We start from the raw sequence: 27,558 nt of genomic DNA on the forward strand, positions 1-27,558 counted from the left end.
AGAGGGTGCTATGGTGCTCACCACATAAAGAAGAATCACAAAGACCTCAGTAAGAAATCAAACATATATATATATTGTATGATATATATTTTTAAGACTGTATCACTGTTGCGTTTGGCCTCGATTCTCCAAGAAAACAACATAGTCTCTTCCATCTTCAAGTTAGCAAACACAGATGTTACATGTGTTACATTTTCAAAATAAAAGCACCAAAACCACTCGGCTAGGTTTAGGTGAAGATCATAGTTTGATTAAAATAGCTACATCCTACAAATGGTCACCGCTGTTTGTTGAACTTCCGTGAATAAAAAACACCCAGCCATCTTTCCATTTGGATTTTCTGGCATTTTGAATTGTGTTTATCCGTTGTTCCCATCATCATCGCCCCTCGCTGGTATTGCACCTGCATACACGTGCTTTTCGCACCTAGCTGAGCCAAACCGTCACACAGGTGCTGACCTCTAGTGTATCGGCTGGTCTATTACATGCTTTGAGACTGGGCTGAAATATTATATATGGGCAGTGAGTGCTCTATGTTGTCTAAAGTTAAGGATAGGTGACACATTTCCAGCCCAGGGTGCAAAAATCTTTCTCCGTTGACTCTCGTTGTTAAGTTGTACATGCGTAATTCGCTCCTCTTCAATACAAGAGATACACACCGCTGCCCAACGGGTGGCAGCAGAGAGACAGAGGAAGACAATAGACTCTTTCTTCTTCAGTGTACCAGGAAGTCTTCCTTAACTGCATGCAGTGATGCCAGTGCTTTATTTTGTTTTCTCTTCCTCCCTTTTCAAACATCAGGATCAGACCCATTTTGGATTGAGACAGGTATAACTCCAATATTTAACTCACACAAAATATATGTTAGATTCAGACATGACTTTTGTTGACAGCATGAAAAAATACAGAATATTGCTGGGATACAAGTCGGCTACTCCACCTCCATATTGTTTCGTGCAGAGTAAAAGTAAAATGTCAGCCTACCACTGTAATTTGGACTAAATAAAGCACAATAGTTTATATTCCCTCCTCATCACCAATTTGCTATGACATTTAGGCCTTGCTTGATTTAATCTGCGAAAAGCTAGTCAAGCCTGTATTCCTTTCTGCTCTCTCCTTCAGATATCTTACAGCCCAGTGCCCTGAAACCCAGGCAGGGTCTGATTCAGTGTCTGAGTGGGAACAGGATATTGATCCAAATAAGATTCATAGCATGCTGGGTAAACCCACGGTGAGCAACACTGGCGCCCGTCCCATGTGACATGACACACTGAAGCATAATGATTTGTAGCAACCGAGGACAAGTATGAATGGTCTCATCATAGTTTTATACTGCTGACTGCTGCTGCTGCTAAAGCAGACGCCAAATACACTAATAATGTCGAAATCAGCAGCAGCGTTTCATTGAGTAAAAAGAAAAAGGCTCCATCAGACCTTACTTTGAACTAAACAGGCCAAGTCCCCGGAGAGACTCAGTGCAACTTTGAATACATATTTAATAAGGCAAGCGTGTTGTAGAGACTGACTGCATGGAGCTTACAGCCGTGTATTGAAGCTGTTCAGTCAGTGACTATGGGAAGTTATTAAAATGCACTGCCCTGCCCAGCCTTTTCTGTAAAATCACATGTAACACCATGTGTTTTTTTTCCCGTGTAATGATTTTTAGGTCGCATGGCTCCGTTTTAACAGCTGTATTTCAGAGACAGGAGAGATATTTCACAGAAGAGGAGAAAACAGGAAAGCAGGATGATGCTTCCCTTCGTCGGTGTTGACACAAGAACAAAAAAACAACAACATTTGCTTAAAAAGATACAGAACACATGCACAAACATACACAGTATCTACCGTAGTGTTTCATTTTTTATCGAGTGGGATCCCAAGACAACACGAGGCACTGAAGCACTGTTGTCTCTCCCCTCCATCTCCTAATCTTTTTTAGTGAATGCTGCCTTCACGCATGTGCGGTAAAAAACGCTGTGGCTGCCAGTCAGGAATTAGATCTGGTGCTATATCTGTGCCGGGTTGTTGTGCTACAGATGTGAGGAGGTGCTACAATCCAGTACTTTGTGTTTCATATGTGTTGGCCCATTTTTAGATCTGGCAGAGTGAGAGGGAAGCCTTTCCTTTCCATAATGTATTTTCACACCGTTGTTCTGAACCTACGATTTGTCTTCTTGCAGCTGAAGCTTGAAGGGGTTAGTGTTGGTGAACATGTAAGACTATAGAAGAGATATCTGTTTTGTACAAATCAATAACTCACAACTGATCATATTCGTCATTATAAAAACACCATGGGCATGCATGAAATAGTGTCTTTTATCAACTAGGAGGGCTGAAACAAGCAGTGGCTTAATCAACAAAACACTATCAATCATTTCTGTTATTTTTCCAAGTAAGAATGTTAAACATTTGTTGTTTCCGGCTCCCAAAATGTGTCTTTTTAGCGTAAACTGATTGTGTTTGAGTTTTGGACTGAAACAGTTGGATTATGTTGCCTAAGGGCTCTGGGAAATTTGCAGTTAATTGAAAAAAATAACTGGCAGATTAATTTGGTTATCACTTGTACTTGTCAGCAAATGTTTTGTTTATCATGTTGGTTTGTATCGTTATGTTTAAAGCCATTTTACATTGTTTTCTAAACAAAGTAGATTATCATTTCCAGTTTTTTACCACCACTATTTCATTAATTTTCCGCACGAATGGCTTCAGTTTAAAGTGCCTTCTGTCGTATTTGAGGCTGCCAAATCCAGCCTGTTCCGCTATAGTCCTTGGTCGTGGAATGATCAGCAGGCCGAGCTTAAACTTGGAGGTAGTCACCGCCAGCTGCAGTTGCTTCACACATGCCTAAATATCGCTGCCTCGTCCACGCACTGTATTATGAAATGCAGTTTATTGTACTTGCTGCTACTGTGATTTGGTTCTTTGTCGCTGCCATTTTGATCCTGAGATTTTACTCTCAATCTGAATTCCTATTTAAATAAAGGTTATATATATATTTGTGTATTTGCTGTGATATTATTTTAAGATATTTTACTTATTTTGATATATATGGTTGTTTTAATCAAACTCTGCACTCAGATTTAATCCATCACATGATTTTATGTCGGTTTTGCCTCCGCCAAGGACGTTATGTTTTCACCTGTGTCCATTTGTTGGTTTGTCAGCAGGATTACACAAAACCTACTGAACGGATTTCCATGAAACTTGAATGGCGGATTGGTCTTGGCCAGGAATAGACCCCATTAACTTTCGGTGCAGATCCTTTTTCTCACTTTCTTTAACATTGTTTAACCACTATTTTCAACAGCGTCATTACTTTCTGAGGTAATAACACATGGACCTTGATGAAATCAGATGTCTTTAGGTGGCTGGTATCTAGGAGTGAGAATAATTTGATGCGCACCGAGAACAGATCTGGATCCAGCAGATGTAAATATGTTTTACTGAATATTGGATCAGGCTTGATTGAATTCAAGGGGACTGCCATTCTCGTTTCATATTTTGCAATAACACAATATTTAACACTGATGTGATCGGTATTTTTGTCATCAGTGTATCCCATGACAACTTGTATGTGAAAAGGGTTGCTTGTGGTGATGAACCCAACGAGAATCATCACCTGACTCTGCAGTCTTTCAGCTTGTTGTTTTGGTTTACGCTCAGCATCCAACAGCAGACAGACAAAGTAATCAACTAGCTGGAGAACACTGTGGAGCATTTAGCAGCTTAATAGCCAGTTATTTCTCTCAGGAGATGGTGGAGATCAACAACAGAGTTATGGAAGATTGAATGCTTTCATTTGGTGGCCAGAAACACAACTGCAAATAAATGATGATGCTGCTCCGTCTGATGCTGGATGTCAAAACAGGTAACTGTTTGTTTACAAGTTCAACAGATCTTCTTAAAAGGAGATTATTTGCTAGTGTTTTGCTTATAGCTGTGGGCAAGAAATGAGTCATTAAAGGTTGAAACATTTCTAACGAGTAAATCTTTGTATCTCAGTTCTTGTTTTTGTTATCTAATGATTCATCGTAATTGAATGGAAAGACTGTTTATTCACCTGTGAGTCTAAACCAGAGATAGGGATGAATTTATGAGCCTTTCTCCGGTCGCTCTGGAAAAATATATCTCTGTCTTAAAAAGACCATCAGTATGCATGTATTAGAAGCTATAGCCTCTCGTGGTGCTGCATATTCAAACAACTAATTGTGCACCACCAGTCCCCAGGGGTATGAAATCTCATTCAGTGAATGTTGAGCTGATCAATGTTAATAATGATGAGGCTGCGAGGGGCTGAATAATGGCAGATGGCTGTGGTAACAGAGCCTGTCTAAAAGCAGTGGCCGGTAACCGTCAGTCCAGGCGTGGCTATTGTCCGCTGAGGTTTATTAGCTTTCTGTAGCCCCTGAGGCACTGGAGCTTCCATCACTCATGGAAATGACTCTGATTAATCAGCTGAGTGCTGGAGTGTGCAGGGTATGATGGAGACCGGCGCACAAAGAGCCGATGCTACAGTAAATCATGCTTGTTCACAGTGGGCTGCACCTTCATCCTCACCACGCCTTTCCTGCTCGCTACACACTGCAGTGGGCTCCCTCCTCCCTGGCACATGCAAAGGTTTTTCTAAGAACAGATGGAAGAGTGGGGAAAACCCGACACACAACGATTCATGCTGACATCTAGTGGAGTCCAAAACGTGATGACGCGAGGCTCGGGTGTGTTTACATACACTTTGGTACCGATTTAATTTCTTTAGGTTTAGTCCAGAGATCCTTCTCTGAAATCATTTGTGGTGAAGTCTAAACAACTCCATTCTTCAGGAAGAATTCACATCCACTAATGATAATCAACAGAATTTTACTTTCAGGTCAATTAGTGCTTCACCCCACAGCTCATCAGAGTGTTATATTGCTGGACAGTTTCGGAGAGCATCCAGCCATAGACGCTCCGCCATCTGGGCCGTGCCTTTAGTGGACAGTAAGGGAGCGGAGGCAAGCTGGATCTCTCAAATGACGAGGGATGGGTGATATTTCTGAGATGGGAGCTGTAGAGGATGGAGGCATCTAACAATGTGCAGTGATCTGTCTCCGCTTAAAGAGGACGGTCACGGCAATGACACCGGACCGCTCTGATGGAGTGGAGTGGAGTTCGTCCCCCCCCATCCTCTCTCTATCTCACTATCTTTAAGTTCACAGTATTGGCTCAGAGCCACGATTCATGCACAGAATATCTTTGCCGGCGGGATACTTACAGCCAAATCTTGAATCTCGAAGAGTGGCTGGAGGTAATCACAGTGAGAATGTTGTCAGACCCTGAAAGAGAGAGAGACAATGTGAACTCAGAGAGGCACAGAAACATGCGTACTGTAGTTCTTGGAGTCCATGAACACCTGGTATGATAAGCATTCCTAAATATAAAACAACCAAATGTGGATACAAAAACAAATTAAACTTTCAATTTGCACGCTGCACGCTAAAATCATTTCTAGCCAACAGAAGATCATTGATAGCTGTCTCCGGCTCACATAAACAAGCTGATATATGCCTGAAGTCAACGGGTTTTGATCCACAAAGCAGCAGGACGAATTAATTATCACTGACAGCTATCCGTTGCACACTACCGCTCACAAGTTATTGAATTAAATCATTGACATTATCCAAGTATCAGTGTAATGACTCTCTCTGGCTGTGAATCAATGTGTTATCCCTAAAAACAAAACGTCACAGAAAGTTCAAACCCGAGTTAAAAGAACTTTGACTTCACAACATGTGATTTTGTGATATTTGATTGTGCCGTTACTCTCCACACTGGTGTTTCAAGATTAATTCCTCAGCCATGTATAAATATTTTGGCACACTGAGGCGTTTTATTGATAAACACAACCGGCAGGTGTTGACAAATGACTAACACCGCACTAATGGCTGTGTTAGACAAATATGAGAATCTAATCCAAGCAACACATTTCCTGAACTTCACTGGTTTAAATAACTTCAGGAGAACAAAATCACTTTTGGGAAATAAAAGATTTGCCTTTGGTCCTAGATTCAATATTTAATTGACTAAGATCTGACTCAGAGCATTGATTATTCATTTACTAATTTGAGAAAGAACAAGTCAGACAACTCGAGCGGTTCTATAATCTATTTAGAAAAAAATACTCATTTCAAATGAATAGTTCAACATTTGGGGAAATATGCTTATTGCTCTCTTGCCAAGAGTTCGATAGAAGATATATAAATTGTAATGTGTGTGCATTAAATATTTATTTGTTTATTTGTGAGTAGGTCACAGCGAATGAATGAAAATCGGTATAAAAACACACAATGTATAAATGCCTATCTATCTATCTATCTATCTATCTATCTATCTATCTATCTATCTATCTATCTATCTATCTATCTATCTATCTATCTATCTATCCAATGCTTATCTAACATTATATAAAAAAAACAATATACATATATACGATACACAATACTAAAATGAACAAAATACACTGAAGCTAAATATGAAGCTACGACTGGGAAATGGTTAGTTTAGACGTGACACAGGTTATCTCGTTTGTTCAACTTGTACAAAAATAGAAGTGTTAGAAGAAGAAGTGTTGCTCTGTGTAACACAATGAAGACAAAATTGTGTCGAGTGCTCTTGGAAAACGGGAAAAAAGAACACTTCATAAACCAGAGGTAATCCTGGCACCAAAAACAAGAACAAGTATTAAAACGTGGAATGGAATACTTAAAAGCCTTTATTTTATGGCTTAATCATTGTCACCTCTACACAATTGGAAAGTCGAGTGTAAACAGTGATGGGGACAACTGAAAAAAAACATAAAATGGTTCAATACAGCTCGTCCGGCGTAATCCGAGTCGAAACCATCACTGTAGCTCCTTAACTAAAAGCATGCACGGTCCATCCGGAGTGGGTGCATGACCTCTACCACAAGACTTATTAAGACTTGGGTTATGGCCATTTTCTGTTTGCTGTTTTTTGTTGTTGTTATTTTTTAACATTTTAAAACAAGTCCCCATCTACTTCAACTGTTTAGGAGAATGCTGCAACCCTCCAGAAATGTTTGGCGGACCACAAAACTTCACTCGACTTTCCATTGGTGTAGGGGTAGGAAGATAATGACTGAATTTTCATTTTTGGGTGAACTTATCCTTTAAGGTGCAACAATCAGATCTAAGTCTGCTGACGAGAGAATTAAAGCATTTGTATGATCAGTCAAATTCAGCACGTGTTCTTTTAAAGACCTATGAGGACCGATTTACTTTTCCTATTTTTGCAAAACAATCAATTTCATGACTCACTGGACTTAATTGCTTTATTGTAATTGTATCATGAAAGACATCCACAGGGAGAGATAACCAACTTCAATTTGTGCACTTCAGTGGAGGAAAGCAGTTCACACAATTTAAATCTGCCATCACCAGAACACCTTTTCTTCCTTGAGTTGTATGTACTATATACGGGACTCACTTTTCTAAAAATACTCAAAGCAGTTCACTTTCATTCTCATTCCAAATGTTATTAAAGTAAATAACACCCTTGAGATCAATCCATCATTCGCTCCTGCTGATGCCATAAAATCTATGATGACAAAGAAAACAGATAAAACTACAGAAAGAAATCATTTTCTATATCTCGCGCTCGTGACCTTTTAATTATAACACACGTGACTGAAATCTTTTCTCGGCAACAAGATGGCTGGTGACAAATATTACTGACAGGAGAATAATTTCATGCTTCGCGGAGGAGCGTAGACTCTTTGGGGTTCGTGCACTGTGAAATACCTGCAGTCCTCATAGAAATACTATGAAACTGTCAAAGTGAGTTGTTTGCAGCGAGCTGAGGGGCCGCAGTGACAGGGAGGAGAAAAGCAGTGCTTCAACACTGCTTCGCACTGCAGCACTCCAACAATACAAGTGGCATTTCCATTGATTCGAAAAGAAAGGTCACCGACAAGGACGGAATTCAAAATCCAAAAAACAAAAACACCCGTTCAAACCTGATTTGAATCTCAAACTTTAAATGTTCTCTCCTGTTACATGCTTACATAATTACATAATCTCACAGCAGGAGATATATGAGGACAAAAAAATCTTGAAAGATCATAAACTGGACAGCTGATAGGGGTGGCGCGCCCTGATTCTCAGATACAATCACGTTAAAGGAAATTGGCTCTTGGTGAACATAATTGGATCTTTCCAACACCTATTTATGTCCCTGAAGGGACCAAATTATGCAGAGGAAAAAACAAGAGGGAATCTAATGAAGACTCGCCCTTTGGCTTTCATTTCAGGTCCACACCAGTAAACCAATGCTGGCAGTGGAGTCATATCAAAATGAACATTGATAAACCAGATCATTAAATGTCAGGATATAGGTTTCACCAGGCGTGAAGGAATTCCGGGACGTTTAGAGCAAATTCTACCCGACTATAGTAGGTCCAACGGGTCGAAATAGTCAAATCTTGCTCCAACACACCTCTGAAAACAGTGCACCAATACATCAGCACATAAAGCTGGACCTTGAGAGGATTACTGATATTCCTGGCTTTGGATATACACTGAAAAAATGTCACTATATCACTATATATTGTGACTATCAATATTTTTGCAAGATGCCTAATGTTTGCATGCCTCCGCTCAAGTTCCTGTTCCTGAGCTATTCTGCTGCCCTAACTATTATTTCATCCTAATAGATGTTTGTATAAAATGTTACTGTAATTATTGTATGAATTCTTGAGTTATGGTAATGTGTTTTGCGAGGTCACAGTGACCTTGACCTCTGACCTTTGGCCACCAAATCCTAATCAGTTCATCCTTGAGTCATAGTAGACAATTTGAAGAAAGTGAAGAAATGCCCTCAATGCGTTCCTGAAAAATGGCGTTCACGAGTATGGGACGCCTTGAGGTCACTATGACCTTGACCTTTGACCTGTGGCGACCAAAATCTAATACGTTCATCCTCGAGTCCAAGTGAACACTTGTACCAAATTTTAATAATTTCCCTCGAGGCCTTCTTGACGTATCGCATTGACAAGTATGGGACATGATCTCACGTGCTGTGATATATGGCAGCTCAAATGACGTCTTTGATGGGCCTGAAAATGCATTTAATCTATATGAAAACACTATTTCTGCCAAAATTAAAACCATTTTATTATTTCACGTGCAATTTTCAAACATTTTCTGACCTAAATTGCCACCAATGATGATTCTTGCTCGAAACTTAACATCTTCGTAAACGAGGAAAAGTCACCTCCAAAATATTATCCCACCATTGTAACCAACGTTTCTGTCACATCTGTCGTTATCTTCCTCATTTTGTCAACATCACTCACTTCAAGCTGTTGATCCTCCTTTGAGCATTTTTAAGTGAAAATTATTCCTGCAGCAGTGTTTTAGCCATCTGTGCTGGCTGTTGTTTAAACTCACTCTGTCCACGACTGTCTCATTGATGAAACAAGTCCACGATGAGAGACATGAAATAAAAGCTTTCTTTTAATATTCTAAACTGCTAAAAAAAAATCACATCCTTTGGTTTACGTTGTCTCTTATTCCCCAATTGATCTCTGTTTGATGAAAGGAGCCAATGCAGTCCTCCAAACAACTGGAAAAAGTCACTCAGCACCAAACTACAGAGCCTCTTCCATTCTTTAACAAGATTACTGTGCAGCCTCTAAGACAGCACTTGAATCGCTGAGCCCCCAAGGATCCCATGTTTTTCTTTTTCTCTCTCTCGGTCTCTCATTCTGTCTGTGTCTGTCTCCAAGACACGTGGCTCTCCATGACTGTTGCTCCCACTCAAACAGGGGAGGAGGAGGGGGATTCATGTGGGGCAAAGGGAGCCTACAGGAGACTTTGGGGGGCTCTCAGCTGCCCTGAGCTCTCTGGAGCGTAGCGTATGAACACTGGGAGATGTGCATGTGTGAGCGGGAGCTTTCCAAGCAGGAGGGATCTGGCCCAAATTTAATCTCTCTATTGTGAGGATGGAGGGTTGGAAAAAAAAAAGGGCCGTGCCTGCTGAAATCCCACTGGCAGTGCTGCAATGCAGGGGTTTAACATAGAGCCTGAAGGCAGGCGAACGCATTAAAGAACTGCCCCTCTGATGACACACAATATGCATATTTTTACACAAACACAAGTACACACAGATGGGCGAATGCATGCATGCACGCCCACTGAAGCCTATTTGATTTGAAGATGCCTCCATAAAGAGTGTTTGACAGGCAGGAGGGGGTGATTTCAACATCATGAAATGTTGCAACGCCTACTCAGAGTTTCATGAGGCAGCTCATCTTTGAGCGAGGTCACGTGTAGCATCTTAGCGGCCAGGTAGGTCAGGGATCTGCAGCACTGTGAAGGACAGTCAACCCACCTTAAATACCAAATGAAAAGAGTAAAATGATAGGTAAGGGGAGAAATATTATTGAGTATAATGAAAAATATTTAGAGCCGAACTTACTTTAAAAACATTTTAAGTCATGAATAGAAGCAGAATTGATTAATCTGCATATTTATAATGCCTTAAATTCAGTTATCTACTGACTGAAATGGAAAGTCGGGTTGAGTTTCGTTGTCCACAAACCATTTCTGGTTCATCCATACAGCGTATCCAGAGTAATCCAAGTCTCTGGAAGCCCAGAGATCTCAAATTGATTCGGAAATATGTTATTTACACCGTTTGAAAGCCAAAATCTTCAATGTAGCTGCTAAGCTAAAACAACCGCGCGTCAAGGGTGTAAATATTGTCATTTCGCATCAATTTGGGATCTCAGGACTTACAGAGACTTAGATTACACGGGGCTAGCTGTATGGAGCCATTTGTCCTCCGCTGTTTTTATTAAAAACACGTCTACTTCAGTTGTTTAGGAGAATGCTGCAAAGCTGTGAAGCTCCAGAAATGTTTTGTGGACTACAAAACTTCACCTGGCTGTCAATCAGCATGAGGGCGAGCAGATAATGACTGAATTTTCATTTTTGTTGGAACTTATCCTTTAAATATTGCTCTATATGTTAAAAAAAAGTCACATTTACTCAGTTCATCTTTCTCATCAGGACTGTGTGGGTGTAATTTGATCAGACTTGATTGGCAGTGGCCAAACAACCCTTCAACTGCATTACATTTTCATTCAAATGTTCTCCGATACTCCAATACTGACGAAAATGCTGGAATCGGTATGGCCGAGTACATGAGTCTATGCACCAATCTGATACCATATCATTTATTTTTTTATTTTTAAGTGCACATCTCTAGAGGCAGCTGACATTGCCATTTTCGAACTGATCCCCTATCACTTCACTCAAAACCGAAGAAAGATAGAAACATGTGAAATAACCAAATCTGCCGTCGGAGAATATTGCGTTCAAGTACAATCCCATTACTCACAGTGATAATCTGATTGTGAAAATTGTTCTTTTAGGGCCTCTAAAGGTTAATCAAATGATTTCTGTGTTGAACGTTTTCAGCACATTGCACCATTCGTCTGAATATAAACAAAGGTGGAGGCTGTCGTGAGCTTTACTGTTTCTACAGCCCATACAGTCTCTCGGGGTGTGAGAGGTGAAGAGCGTGATGGGTGGTTGCTTACATGACAGATTGCTGACTGTGGGAGTCTTTTACAGTCAGCAGAAACAAGCAATTGATGACACTTTGCCTTCTTCACGCTCTGATACAGCCAGTACAGAGACAAAAGAGAGAAACAGCGCTGTCCATCAAAAATTTACCAACCAAACCCAAAGTGGGCATTAAGTATGGATTTAGGCGGTATTCGAATGAGCAAATAATCTACCATTCCTGTTAAGGTGCAAGATTTGTGAATTTTTCATAACTGACTCTCTTTAAAAGAATCACTGGGGCAAAGCCTCAGCTCTCCCTGCCCCATGCTGTCATTATTTGGGCATTTCCACTGGCATTTTTGGCCACGCAGAGTTTTCCACTCCAGGTTTAAATGCACCGAGTTGAGCCGAGCCGCCAAGTGGACTGCGACTCATTGCCAAAGCGTGGCATGCAGTGCTTTTGCAGTTAAGTTTCTCTCTGGCGTCTCTGTTTCTACTTTCAGATAGCTGCTTTATTATTCATCATGCTTGTTACAGGAGTCGTGTTGTTAATGCTGGTGAAAACCCTATATTTACTGGTCTTGCTGCTTCATAATAAAAGCTTTTATGTACCTGGTTAAAGGAGGAGTTCTATTGGGAAGAACTTGTAGGAAATAAAATGTGTTTATTCCTGAATTAGAGTTTTATTAACGCCGATTCTTCTGCAGGCGCGACATCAACGAAAGACACACTCTCAAGCGGGTAGCCCTGTTGTCATGGAAATGCTTATCCCTGTCGCTTTAGGCTGACATGCCGAGCCAAACCGAGTCAAGCCGTGCCAGCACGTGTATGGAAAAGCCCCACAAGTTGTCCCGCAAAGAATGCTTAGTGATTGAAAATGGCTTCGACAACATTTCTGCAGTTGGTTTGGTTACATTCTGTAGTTGCAACTCCTACTGACACAAAAGGGCTTTTCACATTGCATATTATTAGCCCAGAACTATCCTTTACCCTCGGACAACTTAAATACAGCTATTTGCACTTAAGTCAACTAAATGCTGGGCTAAAAGGTGCCAGTGTGAACCAGTGCTGAAGTCAACAATGGACTTTGAGGGTAGTCAGGCCTCATTTTAGAAAGTAAACATCAGTGGCGTGTGCCAAAGGACTCGTAAGCCATGGGCTAGTAGAAGAGCAGTGTGAATTGTATAGCCCTGGGCTTATGTTAACCCTGGGTTAACAATGTAACTGTAAAAGGGGCTAAGTTATTTCAGGGTCTGCACTTAGCTCAGGGCTATCCTCAGCTTTGGGCTATCCACCAGCCTGGCAGGAGAGATGCTCCCTGGTGCACTGGGATTTTGAAACTGAACTAAGCAGGACTGACTGTGTGCAAATCTGATGTTGTCACATCACTGATGTAAAACACAGGTATTGAAACGTGAGTCTAACAGGTAAAACAGAAGGCTCAAATAGGCTGGTATAGAAGTTAAGTTGTGAATTTGTTTTAAACTGTTTAATTTGTTTATTTATTTACACCGTTTTTGAATGTTTAATGCAAAATAAAGATAAAAAGGCAGGCTATAAGAGCTTGATTTTAGCAGAAATACATGCTAGCTACCATCCTAGCTGTCTGGAGCTAACATGCTGCTAATGCAACCTTGCAATGTCAGTGTCTTCATGTGTATGTTTAGTTGATGAATTACTGGATTTACAGAACAATCAAAACAAAAACAAAACTAAACAAATGTACATTCATCACTAGGTGAGGACAAATAGTTAATAGTTAATAGCAAATAACAAAGAGTTACAGCAGCTTACAAGAAATTATACAAAAACGAATGCTCTGTATTGTTATAGGAGAGTAAAGATTTAATAAATTGGTGCCCACACATAATAAATAGTGGCCTGGTATGGTCAAATAGGCTAAATCTGTTTAAGTAGATGATATCATTTATCTATATTATTCATCTGGTACATTTATAAGACTTAATTCCAGGACCAGGTGCTGTTGAAACACCTTGACGCCGACCAAGGCCCAGTGGTTGCATCCCTCTCTCTACAATGTGTGGGCAGTTTTACATGTTACAAGGCAACAGTTACTGAGTCTTGTATCTGCGTTGTTATCTCCAGCAGATTTGTGGAAGAAAATCATGTCAGTTAATATGTGAACTATGAAAGAGGGCCAAATATTTTAGCCGGACAGCTTCTGTGAATTTGGTTTCCTTGTGACTACACTTACTTATTTTCTGGTTTAAGTCTTGTGTATTGAATCAAATTAATTTCTAATCACTCTCAAAGACTTTGTTCCAATACCGTCTTCACAGTTTCATAATTGCTTTCAGTGAAAGCCTCAAAGGCCGACTGCTGTCTTCAACCTCGTGTGTCGAGCTTGCCGCATAGCTGTGCACCTACACACATGCTGTGGGGGGGAGAACGACAAAAGACTGTGATCCAACACCCTTTAAGCAGAGATTTGGCTCTCATAATTTGAGACTTTTGAGCAGAGATCTTATTAAATTTTGAAGCGCCGGTTGAAAACCAACTATGTTTAGGCTACAAATCCATTTCAGTTAAATTTAAAATGGCTACGTCAAATCAATTCCAATGTCCTGCCTGGCAGCATTTAAAAAGTAATTGCTCCATCAGCCACATGACACAGCACAAACATCAACAAGAAAGATTGAGCTTTTGCGCTATTTTTTTCCCAGTGTTTACAGCTTTTAGGAAAACGATGATCTTACTTCACTTATTCGAAGCAAGTGCTATTTTTCACAGGGCTACTGTCCATAAATCCTGGTGGAGAGCGCCGACTTCCCTCTGGCTACCTGCTTCACTGGGAGACAAGACCTGTGTTTATGTGCAGAAATAAGGCTATTCATCATCCAGTCCCAGAGAAATGGTCAACGGCAGGGACGAAAACGGCACACGATTCCAGATTAATTGCTTCCCTCCTTGCCTGCTGGGTGAATGAAACATAACACTACAAACCAGACTAGACAGACGGAGAGATTAAATATTATAAAGGAAATAATGAAATGTATCAATTTGCTATCTGCTTTTGAGCATTAACACTGCATTAATCTAAAGGACGGGGCGACAGATCTGATTGCACGATGCATTGTTTGAGTTAACAGCTTATTACCTTAATGGAAAATAATTGGTTGACCGAGGACAATCTGTGCAAAGACAAATGGAAAAAGGGGAGAGACAACCTCGAAAGCCTCCAGTCCTCAATGCCTCGGAATTACATGCTTCCTGAGAGCAGTGTGGCGCTGGAAAAACAAAAACTCCCTGGGGGGCCAACAAACTCTTATAAATGTCAAATAGGTTTTAGTGATTCTGCTGTTTCTTTTGGACAGCACCTCTCTCAACATTATAAACCATATTACCTCTCAAGGTCCATCTGTAGCTGAAGGAACGATCTATCCGTTCATGAGTGCCACATTTCTGTTCAAAACCAACGATTCATCTTCGTGTTAGGATTGCATTTTATGATTTGGAGGTGTGAAATGGCTTCGACTGAAAGAGTGCAGACTTGTTATGAAACTACAGAAGTGATCAACTTTACGAAGGAAGGCTGAGATGCTCTTGTAATGCGGTCAAAGGTATTGTAGGACAAACGATAGACAAGCCGCAAGTGGAGAACAGAGTGGCTGCTCATGGGGATCATTCACCTTCACATCGTCAGTCTATTACAGGGCAGGCCCAAATCTTGGAAACCACGGCGCCATTAGTCAAACACAGATTGAGTGTGACAGCTAACCTCTCATGATGAGCTGCTTGCGCCACATAAAACCTGACTCTCGTTGCTGCATTACTGTGTTGTACTCAACAGACAGACAGACAGAAGATTTTAGAGGGTAATTCTGACATTTTTAAAATGCCATACATTGTATTTTTACATATTTTGGTGTCTAAATAAATGCGTACAAAATGTTTTGGAATTGGTCCATCAGATTGCCTCAGACAGCAGCTGCTTTATCCTTCGGGGCAACTAGGCTCATCAAGGTAAATCAACTAGGTACTTGTTTTTGCTGCTGACAGGCTTACATCTTTTTTTCTTTTCATTAAAGACTACGATCCTTTTTTAAATTTTAGTGGTTAGATTGACTAACCATTCCAGATTAACCCTTTAAAACATATAAATAATGTTTAAAATCTGTCAATTATTAAAGAACATTAAAAAAATCTGTCCTCAGTGACTGAAAACTGCAGTCAATAAGGGACTGCTCTCTGCTATCAGCACAGGATGTCATGGTAGTAGCAGCTAACGTCTCTGCAAACCACAGATACGTCTGAGGTTACTTTTGTACCAGAAGTGGCATATCACGTTCACATTATATGCTTATTAGTGGACTTTCACATCAGGACGTGGAAGGGAAGGAGGTGGCGTTACAACAAGCTACAAGGCTGCCAAACAGCTGATCACAGTCCGAGTCTGTGGGGACATTTCAGACCAAAACAGGTATTTTAAGCCGAACCATGACGTTCTCCTAACCCTAACCAAGTGGGGTTTTTTTTTCTTAGCTAGCATTCATTCTGGCAATAGCGTTGCTGCTACACTATTAATACAGCTGAGTCACAATCTGCTTTCCCCCACGATGACCTCTCATTTAAAGTCTTTCATGTACAGTGTACAGCAATTTATCTACAGCTCCTTCATGAGTGAAAAATTGCTGCCATTTGAAGAGTTCAATACATTCTTGCCCTCTTTCGATGATTTGTTCACTTGTGTAGAAAAAGAGGAGTCTTACTTAATTTTTTTAATTAATGACATTACCTTTCCGCACATCTCTCATGTATTCAAAACAATCACTGTCTCCAGCTGAGCGATGGAAAGATCTGACCTGAGAACATTGCGATATTTAACTGAGATCATCTGTAAAGTAGACGGAGAGTCGTTTTCAATTAAGCGCTCATTACAAACTAAATTAGGCGCTGACCTTTGAATCATACCAGCACAGGGAAAAGGAGAGAAAGGTATAGACATGTACTTTAACACATCCATCTCTGATTAAAACGAGAATCCTCGATGACACGTTTCAAGGGTCTTTCATATTAGATTCTGCTGAATAATGCCTCCGAACAACAAGCAAAACATCTACATATCATTCTCATTTTTGAACGTGCACACTCGTGTTTTGATTGCATTGTTGTCTAGTGGTTAGCAATCAAATCTGGAGCAGTGTTCTCAGCTGAAAGTCGTGCTTCTATTAAAAATGTCTGAAGTGATCAGCTTCACAGTGTATTCACGAATATTTATACATTAACGCATTTATTTATGAATTAACTAACATTTCTGAGCGTTCTCTGTAACCGCAAAAGAGTGTTTGACTTTAGAGACGAACAGAAAGACAAGGAGACGTACATTAGGGATGTTCCTGCAGCCAGACAGTAGAGTATTATCACCTGCCCTCACGTAGCCTTGTAATCTGAGAGCGGCATCAACAATCAATGAAAGGAGGGAAAGAGAAGACAAGACCAATCGATGCCTGTTAGAAACACTGAGGTAATTCGACACTTATCAGTTTAGAGCAGCTAACTGCTATGAACTTTAAGGAAGCCTGAATTTGGCGACAAGTCCAAAGATAAAACTTCATTTTCATAACAGCCAAAGATTTTAAAATGTCGGTTTCCTGTTTAACAGTGTAACATTTGGTGGAGCTTGAGCACAACAATTAAAGATCATTATTGAAAGGGTCGACTGAATCGATACCAACACAAATCTATATATAGACAGCTGACCTCTTAACCAGTCTGAGCCTGCCATATACAGTATGAGGTGTCATTGAAGCACAGGTATTTGTTTACAGGTAAAAACAAAATCAATTATATAACTGCCAGGTATCACCAGGTGGAAGTGATCATAACTTTCTGCCAACTGGCACTTGTAAAAGGAGAACATTTTGTTCTCAAGGCAACAGTGAAACAAGAGTTTAGAGCCATAGCAGTTTAGTGAGACTGTTTTTAGGTACAATGGTGCTTCAAGCTGCATGCTAATGTCGGCAAGCCAACATGCTCACAATGACAATGCTAAGCAGATGCAATGTGGACCATGTTCAACATTTCCTGATAGGAATGCATTCCTGTCACCAGGATTAAAATGTTGGCAGTCAACGTTTCTGCAAACCTTGATGCATTCACATTTGCACATGATTCAGGCTGCGTATTGTAGCGTCATATCACGTTCACATTACACGTTTATGACCTGGCTTTCATGTCCAGAGGCGGAGTTAAGCGACAAGGCTGCCAAGCCAGTTAAGGAGACCTCGGGACAGTTTGCAGTGGTGCTTGTCCCGACAAAACCAGGTATTTTTAAGCCAGAACATGATCTTTTCCGAACCCTGAACAAGTGTTTTTTGTGCCTAAACCTAACCAGATCATAAGCACAGTGTTGTGACAACATAAAATCTAAAGCTGAACCTAAACAAACAAAGTTGAAACATAAAGAAATGGGAAGTTTCAGCAAATCCCTGGTTTGTAGGAACATACATTGCCAACATTTTCTGTGGCAAGTGGGTTATTTTTGCAAGAATTTGTTTGGAAACGTTATTACAGTTCATCTTGAAACCCTAACATTAATGTCCGTACCGAATTTCATGAAAATCAATCCTCAAGTTGTAAGGACATTTTTAAAAAAGCCAAAAATCTCAACCTCCTAGTGGCTCAAGAGGGAAATTAAAGGGATCAGTGGAGCTACTAAGCTTCATCCTCTGAACGTCTGCTCATGGAAAATATTTCAACCGGGACCAAATTGGTGGACAGATCGTCAGACAGACCAACATTTCCATCAACAAAGGCGACCACTAGCTTTAATCACAAACATGTTACACCCTCTGCACACTGTGGCGAAAAGTAACTGAAACAGTTGGACTTGGATACTGTGCTACAATGGAGCCATCAGACAGTGTTGGCAGTCGGTGTCAGCTGGCTAGAACACGGAGACAGTTTGGGGGCTCGAAAATGTTTTCACAACTTTACTTTTTGGCCAAAATGCACACTAGATTATCCAAAAGGGCCACATTTCATAACATGGGTCTGTTTTATGAGACAATCAAATTATCCCAGCACAATGTTGCACTGGTACAATGGTAAGCAATGGGGGGATTTATGGAAAGGTAGAGGAAGCAGCCGGACCAGGGCCCACTCTCACCAAGGGAACCTAAAGCCCACGCACCGCCGCTGGCAGAAAATATATTGGGAAAATCTGTTTCAATAATATTTAATGGGCTATGTATCTGCTGTTTTTCTTGTCCCCGTCTATTATGCTGGTATTGTGGTGTTCCTACAGTGTTGTCTGTCTGGTGGCGTTTGCTTTGTCTTCTAATAATTTCAATCCATTGACTTTTTTTTGTTTAAATGCTGATATTTATGCTAATTAATTTGGTTATTATATTTTGTGTTGCAGAATATATTTGACAAAGATCTGTGTCCCATTTTTAATTAGTGCTTTCAGTTAGGATTGTTCTGATTCTAGAAATAACAACCCAATTGCCAGAATAAATGTTGGCAATGCAAAACATGGATATGCTAAAACTTTATGATTATGTTTATGACTATGTGATGCAGTGAGACGCATCGAATCCACTTGCAATGCCACTCAGTCCCCTTCAAACAAGTTTAATCTTATCCTTCCCCATCCTATTTATAACTGCTAAACAATCCCATGTTTATACGTAGCTGTGGGTTTACTGCAATGCATTTAATCAGATTTCACCATAAAAGTAACCATAATTCCTGCCTCTTACTGAATCCTAACAGATGCAAGCTAATGCCCCAACAATTAAAACCCAGAAAGCCTTGAAGAAACACATAACAAAAGCCAAATCTTTCCACTCAATTGACGATATGTGAAATCCGACACAGCCAACTGACACGATTCTATCAATTATTCAGGAGGAGAAAGGCTCGCAAAAAGTGCCGCACCCCCGGCTATGCAGCAGTAAATCACTGTATAGCACACCATCTGCTGCTTGTCAAAGCCAGTGGTTACTCTGTGCACAGGAGTGCAGAACAACATTGATCCTTAAGTCTGGGCTGATTTCCGCTGTGAGTCATAGATCAAAAAGTGCATGTTCAATAACGTGGGGTGAAAATGTAGCCAACATGCATCATATTTTCATATACCTATGTTACATTTTTACAGCCATAAGAGTTCACAGCGTGCACAGTGTGAGCAGATTTCTGTATCCATCTTGTCTGTTCCACCTGGGCTGATGGATGTTACTGTAAAAACCAGTATAAAAATATTCCTCATTAAATATTGAGCGCCCACAAGACAGGACGTAAGGATGATTCTCCCTCTCGTCTTTGGGTCCTTCACCCTCGTTGGTGTTTCAAAGCGCAACCTCCTCCAGAGACCAAATGTCCCGTATTCAGACTTCAATAATGCAACGCCTTCGTTCTTCAGGCTAAGGGCTGGCTTGACATCTGACTAATCGCTGACAAAGCCTTGGGTTCAGTTTGCAGAGTTACTGTGCTATTTCTGGGCAAATAAACAACAGAATACCCTTACAAAAATGTGTATTTGATTTACAGGAACATCAGTGGCAACCATTTATGAACAGAAGGCCATTTAATACAAACTGAACCTCTTGACAGTTTTGATTAATCGCCTGTCTTCACATTACATTTAGAAAAATTAACATCACCTCCATTTGGTACCTGTCAAAGGACTAATGGCTCGGTCCAAATTGCAACTCAGCTATTCAGTAAATCATTGGGTGTTAGAAAAATATGCAATCGTCACAACAGTGTTCAAAAACCGCATTGTGTCCCAAACTGCAGATACGTGAGGGGAACAAAGTCACTGTGGGTTCTCATTATGTCGCTGATTATCAGTTATTCTCCATGTCAAACTCAATATTGTGTCTTGTCAGTCACACAGTCAAAGAATAACCGGTGTAATTATTTGCTGTGTTTACATTTCCTGATGTCTCTGTGTGAGACGCTTTGACTGTATTTTACCCGTTTCCTCTTAACAGTCTCTCTGCTTTGAAAGGTTAAATGAAGCAGAAAAATGTCTGATAAAGCATCTTGCAAACACAGCTTTGGACAATTAAATGTGTTTTAAAGGGTTGACAGCTGAATACAACACTGTTCTTAACCAAATATTGAAACACTGCCCATTTTAAAGGAGGCCTGTTAAGCTTTTGATTATGTTCCTTTGCTTCTGTGTTTTATATAGGTTCCTGTGCGTGTAAAGATCTTGAAAGTTAAAAAAGGTCAAAGTCTGCACCAACAGAAGCTCGTCTCTCCCACAGAAAACACTGCTCCTGAAATGCCTCGTCAGTAGAATTGCCTTTGATAATTAAAAAGTGACTTCATGACATCACGCTATGTCACTCATTTGCATAATTCATGCCTATATTAACAGTAGAACTGGAAGCTGACAACATGGCCTAGCTGACCAGAGACACAGTGGGCTGTGCTGGCTCAGGTGTGTGTGAGCTGACCAATCAGAGCAGACTGGGTTTTCAGGAGGAGGAGGGCCTTAAAGAGACAGGAGCTCAAACAGAGTGTTTCAGATAGAGGGGGAATACAGTCCTGCAGCACTGAACAGTTTAAAAACTGATGCATTTTTTGAGCACTAAAGCATGTAAACATATTCTAGTAGTAACCCAACCCCAATCTCCTTTAACTGAATCAAAAATGTACTAACAAGCATCTTATAAACACAATTTTGTACAATTAAATGTCTTTCAAAAGGTCGATAGCTGTATAGAACATTGTTTTTTTCCCAAATATTGAAGCAATGCCTATTTCAAAAAAGCACCGTACCTCCAAACAGAAGCACTTGATTATTAGCTGCACCAGATTTAACACACTGCACCCCTGTTACTGACAGGGTTTAACGTAATCCAATATTGTCATTAAATAAATATGAATCTGCAAATGATTTAGGCTTCACACAGTTGGACGATAATAAATCCAGCTTGTAAAACTGCCTGATTTGTTGCCTCTGTTTAAAAAATGAACGACAGCAGCCATTTTATAAAGCTCAATTAAAAGGAGAACACAAACATGAAAAGTCATATTGAACTGCATTCTGAATTTGTCATTTTGTAGGAAATATGCAAACTCTACACAATGCATATGCATCACAAATCAGCGGCTCGGTTTTGAAACAACTAAATGCTCCAACATTACGTCTAAAAAACCCACAAGGAGCTGCAGCTTAGCTGGCAGCACAAGCTATTTAAAATCTGCACCGACACATAATGCACTGTAGGTTTTACTGCTATTGTAGCTTAACTTTCCAATTTGGATTCATTGCTCCATTTTGTAATATGAAAATGGTGAGGCTGCAAAAATGAAAAGAACGTTTGTAAAGAGATTCTTAAACTTTTCCGCCGCATGCCGAGAACTAGATAAGGAGAGAATGTCAATTTCAGTGTTTGCATGAATTACTCTGTAATGGCACGACGCAGTTAACTTTGCTTTCAGACTGAGAGCACAATCAGCTGGTCCCCGTAAGTCAGTTCATTTCTCATAGAGATGAGGCCCTGGGGAAACCCGGCCAACATGGTGTGGGACAACAAGCTCGACAGCTGAGATTGAGCCAAGCCAAGAAGTCGTCCCCTTTTTCCAAAAACAACTGTCAATCAGATCTCCACTTGTTTTCCAACCAATTTGAGTTCATTTTATAAATAACAGCTCCGCCTGGAAAGTGCAAAACACAGAAGAAGTTATTTGCAGCAGCTTCAAAGAGTCTCGTCTTGCAACTGCAGAAGCAAATGATGTAGTTACATCCGTTCAGGAATTCACGGTTAGCTTAGTTTTTTTTCCCATTAATTGATTCTAGAGAGAATCAAGAATTCTCTGTTAATGCTAATTAGCATGTTAGCATTTGAATGTAACCTGCATTACAAAATATTCCGGCTAATTTATTTAGGGGTGGTGTCGTGTGCTACTTTAAGAAACTCTTGTATAGAGAAAAACTAAATATAAAAAGAATGACATTCAATTACCCTCATTCGAAAGCATAGCTTTCAGAGAGCATGTAAAAAAAATTCAGTCCTGTCAAATCCAAAAACAATGTCCACTGATCACAGCACTCAGTTGCATCACGCTCTCAAACTCATCTCAAGGGTAAAAACTTTTTCACCACGCAGACTGATGCATGCGCAGTGATCAAAGGGCCTGACAAATTGACAGAGAAAATGAGGCTCAATGTCAAAAAGGATATCAATTCAGTGCACATTTTTGTAGCCTACATAACTTTTCAAGAAGCCTTGAAACAGCTGTCGTGTGGAGTCCCATCAATCCTATCAATATACACCCCAATCAAACATGTACAGCAGTCTAACAATATAATATATTGATCAATAGAAAGTAGTCAAGTTGATTGGCTTAAGTACTGTATATAAATACAATTTTGAGTATGGTTCCATAATATGTCACTTTATACCTCTAGTCCGTTAGATTTCAGAGGTAAATATTAATGTAATTACTAATTTCACACCACTACATTTATTAGGCAACTTAAGTTACTTTTGTGTTTGTTTTTGTGTAGTTTTATGTGTAGTTTTTGTGTAGTTTCATGGACCTTTTCATCTCGGACACCATTGATGCCTGTAATATGGATTTTTGCTGCAGGAGGGTGCTGCACCCCGCGGGTCTCCAGCTGCACTTTGAGGAGTAAGAAACTACACCGGACTTCTCGTCAGCATTAGGGTGAGTCGATAATGACTGAATTTCATTCTAAAGTGAACTATTCCTTTAAGCAGAAACTATTTGGAAGATTCCTGGAAATGTATTAAAGAAATTATCAGCTATTTGTCAACTGCTTGTTGGATTATTATCAATTATTATGTGGTATTTTAAGGTTGCATGGTAATAACCATCTAATTACCATGAAATTCCCAGACCTGTAAAATGAATTGTTACCAACTGTTTAATTGGTACTTCAAAACTATCAAAATCAAAAGCACGATCATGTCTTCCACCATTTAACCTCCAGGAGCAGCAGTGACAAGAACATCACTGGCTTCCCACCCACGAGCACAACCAACTGTGTCTGCTGGAAGGCTGGATCAAGCGGGAGCTGTACTCACTTTGCCTCTGCAGTGGTAGGTGAGGGTTTTGCCCCTGAACCACCCGTGAAAGAACAGCTAACTAAATTATTGCCTCACTGTGTCAATGACATTTCAGTGGAAAAAGTCTTGGAGAGAGAGAAAAAAAACGACGAAATATCAAGCTCACTTTCGCAGCCCCTTTGACGCATTTGAATGAGGGGGCACAAACCAGCCATGTCCTAGATAGTTGGCACCCTGCACTGCATTGGAAGACTCCACAGCAGTCAGGTTTACATAACAGCAGACAGTACACAGGCATGCACATCACTTCCAGAGCGCCATATGAAAAGATACAGGCTCAGATACTGCCTGACCATCATCTTTAAAAAAAAAAAAAAAGGGGGGGGGGGGGGGTTCAAAATGACTCACAACAACACATTGGGAATCATTTTGCAGAATAGGCATCGTGGATGGGTGTAGTTTCATCCGCTGGGTTTTTAATTAGCCGGTGAGGGCAATGATGTTGTAATTAATATCTGAATTGCACTGTTCCCGCACAGCAGTCTCCCACAGGGAATCAGGTGAGATACAGAAGGGTTCGATACACCTAAAATAGGATACACAAACTTGAGCCGCGTGCGATTCAAAGCATTTGTGTTTGTGAAAATTGTTGAGTACTGTGCAGTCACAGATGATCAGGATTTAGCAGTGGCTTCTGGGTTTAGAATAAGCATATTTATTAGAAAAAGTGCTGGTTTCCTTGGCATGAGAAGCGCCGTGTTCAGACTGTTGGTTTGTGCCTCAAAACTCAAAAATATGAGAGGCCACTGCTTGTGACTGGCTAACACAAAAGTAGAATTTGAGTCAGGGTCCGCCCCCGAAGACGAGAAAAGAAAAAGAAAACTCCAGCAAGACCAGTTGCCGCAGTGATTAAGGGTGAACCCTGTGTGGCCTGGCAGAACCAAATTTCATTAATCATTACGTCAGTCAAGTTGTTTTCGACAGTGGGGAAGGATTTCTGTACTGGTAGGCAAAGCAATGCATGGAGCAAAATGTTGACTCACTGCAACAACATGGAGGGAGAAATTAGACCCTGCAACAGTCGTGATCACTTCGAATTAGTGCACAGTTCGCTCCAGGATAGTGCAGGATATGAGGCCACCACAGCGGCATTTTGGTATTCCCCCACCCCCAGCCCTCTTCTTTACCTATTTTTCTCCCCGAGCTGTCAGATTATTATTATACAACCACTCTCATGCAAGCTCCTGGCCATTAACACAGCCATGCAATTGCAAAAAAAGTGTTCTTATTACAACTAGTGGACACACAGTCGGTAAGATGAAGTGCAATGTGGATCTCTGTATCGTGAGGCTGTGTGTAATGATTCAGGAAAAAAATCTCCAGATGAGAGTGAAGATTGCAAAAGAATTCATTTACGAACCGCTCTCCAGATAACAATCCTGTGAGTGGGCCTGTGTAACTGGACAAAAGGATGGGAGCAATTATTTTGATCAATAAAGTACAATGAATGCCGTGTCTTTCTTGCAAGGCCAGACTATTACCGGCCTTATCATGGGAGGAAATAGATATTGCAACTCTCCATCATGCTCTTGGAGATGGCAACCAAATTGCTGCCATTTCAATAATCCCTTTGGGACAGATCCAATCTGCAAGACTTCTTCAACTTGGCTGGCACAGACAGCCGAGTTGCACATTATACTTGACTTGTTTTAAGATCCAAGAGAAGTTAGATTTGTAGACAGTTGTTTCTGTTTGTTACTGACACTCCTTTCAATGCTGTCGGAGCCAAAACAGGTTTGCCTGAATACAAATGAACGCTGGGGATCTTTTATTCTGGGAGTGTCAGCAGCACAATGACCTGAGTAGAGAATGAGCGAAGAGGATGGCTCAACACTCAGTGGAGCACCTTCAGCTTTACAAAGCAACATAAGTGACCTGCCATTCACACAGCTTGAGTTGTTTCACAAAGAAGTGTGGGACCAGACTGGGGGTCAACCCTTACGGTGAATCCAGCAGACATGTTTTGATAGCGGCTGTTAAGGGCAAAAGTCCTGCACTGGAATTGTTATTTAAAGGTCCACTTAATAAGAAACATTGTCAAATACTGATGCTTTGGGATTGTAGGTCGGGTCGGTAGCGATCCCAAAGCGTGAGTATTTGACGAGTTGGGAGTGAGCCTCAAAAATCAACTTTCTTACAAATTGGACCTTTAAGAAGAAGTGTGTAAATATAATCACGAAAAAGTACTAGAAGTAAAAATACTGAATGGTTATGTACGATGTAAAAGCAGGACTGTTGTAGTTGCTTTAAGTGGAGCTCATTTCAGTAATACTTGATAATAACCAACCTACTTTAACTGCATTTAATAGTTATGTCACTATTAACAAACAATTGGTTGGTCGGTTTGTTGGTCGGTTGTTTGGTTGGTTGGTCGGTTGGTTTGTTGGTCGGTTTGTTGGTTGGTTGGGCGGTCGGTCAGTTTGTTGGTCGGTTTGTTGGTTGGTTGGTTGGTTGGTTGGTTGGTTTGTCGGTCGGTTGGTTGGTTTGTTGGTCGGTTGGTTGGTCGGTCGGTTGGTCGGTTTGTTGGTTGGTTAGTCTGTTTGTCAGCAGGATTACACAAAAACTACTGAAGAGATTTCCACGAAACTTGGATGGGGGATGGGTCTCCCCGCCCAGAATAGATCCCATTAACTTTTGCTGCAGATCCAGGAATCTTTCTCACTTTCTTCAACATTGCATGATAGAGCTCATGCCTGGGTTAACTGACTAGTTGTTTTATGTTTCATGTGCAGAAATCTTCAATATGTAAAATGCAAGTGTCAAATGAGTGTAGTAGAGTGAAATGTATAGTATTCCTCTTTGAATTGTAGTGGAGTTGAAGTAGAAATTGACAATAGGCTACTTGAGTAAATGTACTCTACCACTGGTTGTACTGACTCATTGTTTGTCCATTCAGTATTCAGAACTATCTTGGTAAAAAAAAGCTGCATTTTCACATGCTTTGTTATACAGAGACCTTCCTCAAATCATATATTAAAGGTACAAATACCAAAGCATGTTCTACGACCAGTGAAATGCAGATATAAATGCATCCATACCCAACACTACTGTTTGAACTCAAAGGGATTTTATTTTTTTGTATGCTGTGTCCTTCGCCTTCAAACTGGCCTCAAAGAGAAAAGAAGCAGCCATCATGCTGAGCACCTACTCACACAGCTAAAGTATTCTCCCTCCTCCTCTCTCGTCCTTCTCCTTATTTCTCTCCCTTCTCTGGCTGATATTACACTGCACCATGTTCCTCTAATGAAAAACATAAGTCCTCGTATACCTCTGATTTACAAACAAACACTAAAAGGCACAGATCGCAGAAGATTGTAGGGTGCACGGAAAAAACAACGCACATTTGAAATTTGTCACAACAGCAGCCTGCGGTTTTAACTAATTTCAGGACGTTTCACAGCACGACACACAATCAGAACTATTTCAAAGCCTGAGTTTATTTTAAAGCGGAATCATTTTCCTTTTTTTCAAGGTTTCTGTTGATGTTTTGCGGCGCTCCGAGCGCTCCGAGTGTCAGATGGGCAGATTCTAACTTGGCAACTCTAAGAAATGGCAACTCGGCTCAATAACTGCAAAACCCCATGGGACTGGAGAGGGAAAGAAAACAGAAAACGTCTCCTCGTTTCTAAGATTTCAGGGGACAGGAAAAATAGATTTAATGAGTTGTGTTCTGTGTTGTTTCTCTCAGCAGGAAGAAAAACCTTTCCGATTCTGCTGCCAGATGCCATTTCCAATAGGGCAGAAAGAGGCACAACAGAGAGGAAAATGCATACGAAACCTTTGCACTACTTTCTAAACACACCGAGACCCTGAAGGCATGTTTCATAAGACAACTGTTGGCACGATAAGATAAAGACAACCAGCGTTGCTCGGACAATATTGAATCACTGCTCCTAAACTTGTTTGATATCATCGCT

The 27,558-nt window shown here is 40.6% G+C and overlaps 1 protein-coding gene across 1 annotated transcript in view; it reads right to left on the bottom strand.

The window, feature by feature from the left end:
- The window catches only part of LOC141000018 (synaptotagmin-2-like), a 31,751-nt gene extending 26,447 nt beyond the window's left edge, over positions 1–5,304 (bottom strand). The window contains exon 1 of the mRNA XM_073470635.1: positions 5,252–5,304. The gene's annotated coding sequence lies outside the window, so the exon portion shown is untranslated. The remainder of the gene's footprint in view (positions 1–5,251) is intronic.
- Positions 5,305–27,558: the final 22,254 nt, after the last annotated feature.

The sequence above is a fragment of the Pagrus major genome, chromosome 7 (genome assembly GCF_040436345.1).
Source record: "Pagrus major chromosome 7, Pma_NU_1.0".
Taxonomy (NCBI): domain Eukaryota; kingdom Metazoa; phylum Chordata; class Actinopteri; order Spariformes; family Sparidae; genus Pagrus; species Pagrus major.